The sequence below is a fragment of the Chrysochloris asiatica genome, unplaced genomic scaffold (assembly GCF_000296735.1).
Source record: "Chrysochloris asiatica unplaced genomic scaffold, ChrAsi1.0 scaffold00002, whole genome shotgun sequence".
Taxonomy (NCBI): Eukaryota; Metazoa; Chordata; class Mammalia; order Afrosoricida; family Chrysochloridae; genus Chrysochloris; species Chrysochloris asiatica.
In genome coordinates this window covers 6,029,220-6,033,747 of record NW_006408520.1, presented here as the reverse complement: position 1 = coordinate 6,033,747, position 4,528 = coordinate 6,029,220, and positions in this window count along the sequence as shown.

Below are 4,528 nucleotides of genomic sequence, written 5' to 3'. Positions count from 1 at the left end.
TGCAAAGATCTGGAGTCAGAAAACCAAAAAGGAAGAACATGCTCAGCATTTCTCAAGGGAAACTGAAGAAAAAATTCAAGCCTTGATTTTTGTTGTTGAAAGATTCTCTGGGCAAATTATTGAATGATGCAGAAAGCATCAAGAGAACATGGAAGGAATACATAGAGTCACGTACCAAAAAGGAAATGGTTGATGTTCAACGATTTCAAGAGGTAGCACTGAAGGAGGAAGTCCAAAGTACATTGAAGGAATTGACAAAGAACAAGGAATTGATGGATACAAATTCAAATCTTTAAAGAAAGTAAGGCAGCACAGAAGGCACTCACTCATCTATGCCAAGAAATTTGGAAAACAACTATCTGGCCAACTGATTGGAAGAGATCCACATTTGTGCCCATTCCAAAGAGAGGTGACCCAATGGAATGTGGAAATCATTAGATACTCTCTTTGATATACCATGCGAGTAAAGTTTTACTAACAATAATACAGAAACGGCTGCAAGCATACATTGATACAGAACTTCCAGAGGTTCAAGCCACATTCAGAAGATGCCATGGAACAAGGGTTATCATTGCTGATGTACAATGGATCTTGGCTGAAAGCAGAGAATACCAGAGCGACGTTCACCTGTGTTTTATTGACTACACAAAGGCTTTCGATTGTGTGGATCATGACAAGTTATGGATAATGTTGTGAAGTATGAGTATTCCAGAGCACTTAATTGTGCTCATGAGGAATGTGTACATGGACCAAAAGGCAGTTGTTCAAACAGAACATGGGAAGACTGAATGTTTTAAAATTAATAAGGTGTGTAACAAGGTTGTATTCTTTCACCATACTTATTCAACCTGTGTGCTAAACTAATAATCTGAGAAGCTGAGTTATATGAAGAAAAATGTGGCATCAGGATTGGAGGAAGACTCATCTGATATGCAGATGATACAACCTTGCTTGCTGAAAGTGAAGAGGACTTAAAATATTTACTGATGAAAATCAAAGAGCACAGCCTTCGGTATGGATTGCATCCCAATGTAAAGAAAACAAAAATCCTCACCAAGGGACCAATAAACAACATTCTTATCAATGGAGAAAAGATTGAAGTTGTCAAGGACTTCATTCATCTTGGATCCACTATCAACACTCATGGAAGCAGCAGCCAAGACATCAAACAATGTATGTTGTTGTTGTTGTTAAGGGTTGTTGAGTCGATTCTGACCCATAGTGACCCTTTATAGGGTTTCCAAGGAACAGCTGGTGAGCTTGAACCACCAACCTTGCAGTTTAAATGACTTTGCAGTCTGATGCATTAGCTCACAGCACCACACCAGGATTCCAAATGAACAACGTGTAATATTGGACACAAGACCATTTTAAAGTGTTGAAGAACAAAGATGTCAGTTTGAAGACTAAGGTGCACTTGACCCAAGCCATGGTATTTTCCATAACATCAGATGCTATGGCGCTGCGGGCTAATGTATCAGACTGCAAAAGTTGTTTGAACTGCAAGGTCGGTGGTTCAAGCTCACCAGCTTTTCCTTGGTAACGCTATACAGGGTCGCTATGGGTTGGAATAGACTCAACGGCACTTAACAACAACAACAACATATGCATGCAAAAGCTGAACAGTGAATAAGAAAGACCGTAGAATTTATGCTATTGAGTTATGGTGTTGGAGGAGAATATTGAAAGTGCCAGAAGCTGCCAAAAGAACCAACAGATCTGTGTTGTAAGAATTGCAGCCAGAGAGCTCCTTGGAGGCCAGGATGGCCAAACTTCATCTCTCATACTTTGGACATATTGTCAGGAGGGACCACTTTCTGGAGAAGGATATCATGTTTGGTAAGGTGGAGGGTCAGAGAAAAAGAGGAAGACCCCCAGTGAGATGGATTGGCCAAGTGGCAGCATCGATGGGCTTAAGCGTGGCCACAATTGTGAGGTTGGCCCATGATCGGGCAGTGTTTCCTTCTGTTGTGCATGAAGTCATTATGAGTAGGTACTGACTCGATGGCACCTAACAATACCAACAACAACACTAAATGTAAATATGTTGGTTAATTGGTTGTTTATGTGCTGTGGAGTTGGTTCAGACTCACGATGACCCTGTATAGGGTTTCCGAGGCTATAAATTTTTACAGGAGCACAAAATACTTCATCTTTCTCTCTTGGAAAAGCTGGTATTTTAGAACTGCTGACCTAGAGGTTAGTAGCATGATTCATAGGAGGACATTAAATAGTAAACATTTAATCATTTTGTCTGGGTGAGTATTGATCTTCGTGTTATGATCTCTAAGTGTCTTAGTTATCAAGTGCTGCTCTAACAAAGATGTCACAAGTGGATGATTTCAACAAACAAAAGTTTATTCTTTCACAATTTAGGAGGCTAGGGGAAGGATTTCTTTCTTTGCAGCTCTGGGGAAATGTTCTTGTCTTTTTTTAGCATCTGTAGGCACAGAATTCCTTGAAGACCTCCATGTGTCTTGGTATCAATCTTTTTTTGGATCTAGGAATTTCACAGTTCAGGGACCCCCAGGTTCAAAGGATGTATTACACTCCTGGCTTTTCTTTTTTAATGGTAATAGGTCCCTCCTCTCTGCTTACTTCTCTCTCCTTTCATCTCTTGTAAGATAAAAGGTGTTGCAGGTCACACCCCTGGAAAATAACCTGACATCAGATCAGGGTTATGATAGACTTAAGAGTAGTTGAACACACTCTTAATCATTTTATTGGTTTATCATATCATGGGGATCATCACATAACTTCCAAACCAACGAGAATCATGGTCCAGCCAAACAAGCTGACACACACACACACACACACACACACACACATATTTTTTAAAAGTGTCATCAAGTTGATTTTTACCCATAGAAACCTTGTATAGGGTTTCTGAGGAGAGGCTGGTGAGCTTGAACCGCTGACCTTGCAGTTAAAAGTGACTTTGCAGTCTAGTACATTAACTCACAGTGCCATAACAGGACTCCAATTTATATTTTAAGGGGACACAATTCAACCCAAAACACTTAAGTAACTAGTAATTAAAGCATAAATTACATACGTGAATACTTATTAAATGTTTGAAATTGTTAGAGAAAAAATAAATATTATTTACTTTTCCAAATGGAGTTATTGTTGTTTTGTGTCGTTGCATCAATTCTGACTCATAGTGACTTTGTATAGGTTTTCCAAGACTTCAAATCACCTAAGGAGCAGAAAGCCTCATCTTTTTCCAGAGCAATTTCTGGTCGATTCAAATTGCTGCCCCTGAAGTTAACAGCCCAGTGTGTAACCCACTACGCCATCACGACTCCCTCCCACACTTTGTTGATATTGTTGTTAATTGCCATGAAGTCGGTTCCAACCCACAGTGACCCTGTCATAATTAAGCGCTATCAAGTCTATTCTGACTCATAGGCCCCTGTATGGAGTTTCCAAGGATGGCTGCTACATTTCAACCACCAACTTTGTTGTTAGCAGTCCAGTGCTTATCCTACAGCATCACCCCAGGACTCTCACACTTTGTTGTTTTAGTTATTGTTGTTACGTGCCCTTGAGTCAGTTCTGCTTTTGTGGTTCTCAGCCCAGTGGTTTTCTTACAGTGCCGCACCAGGAGTCCACTTTTGGAGGCTGGAAGTCCCAATCCAGAGTGCTGGCTCTGAGAAAGGTTCTGTCTCTTTTCAGTATCAGTAGGGCCAGATTTCCTTGGAGATCTATACTAAAATCCACAAAACGTGAAAGAATAATAGAAAACTATGAGGTGAGAACTGGTAATTTTATCCCCAAGATATAGCTCATAAATGTGAATACAGTGATATAAATGTATGGAATATATGTAAGAATATGTGTAAGAAACGGAATATTCTGATTGCCTTTGAGGAGGAAAATTGAGGATCCCAAAGTCAGAAATACTTTGTATAGTTTACATTTTTGTAGTACTGAATTTGTGCCCTGTCACACGTATAGCGCACTGCCATAGAATCAATTCAGCCTAACAGTGGCCCTACACAGGATTTCTAAGACTGTAAATCTGCATAGGAGTAGACAGCCTTATCCTTCTCCTTTGCAGTGACTGATGGATTTGAATCATCAACTTGTGGTTAGCAGCCCAATGCCTAACCCACAGCACCACCAGGCCTCATTATACATGGATAGCGGTGGTGGTATGCCGTGGAGTTGGTTCCAACTTATAGCAACCTTGCATAGGATTTCCAAGGCTGTAAATCTTTACGGGAGCAAAAAGCCTCATCCTTCTCCCCAACAGCAGCTGATAGTTTTGAAATGCTGACCTTGAGGCTAGCAGCCTGACTCGTTACCACTGTGCTACCAGAGCTTTTGTTTTCTTAAATGTTTTATTGTGAATTATGTGATAGTTTACATGGGAGAACATTAGTTTTACATTCATTCTATCGTACATCGTCTCATTGCCATGGTTACAATCCCCTCCATTCATCATCAACCAACCAAAGGGTATACCCTGTAATCCTTCCCCCGTAACCCCCAGGTCTTCAGCACACAGTCGCTCTCCCTCTCT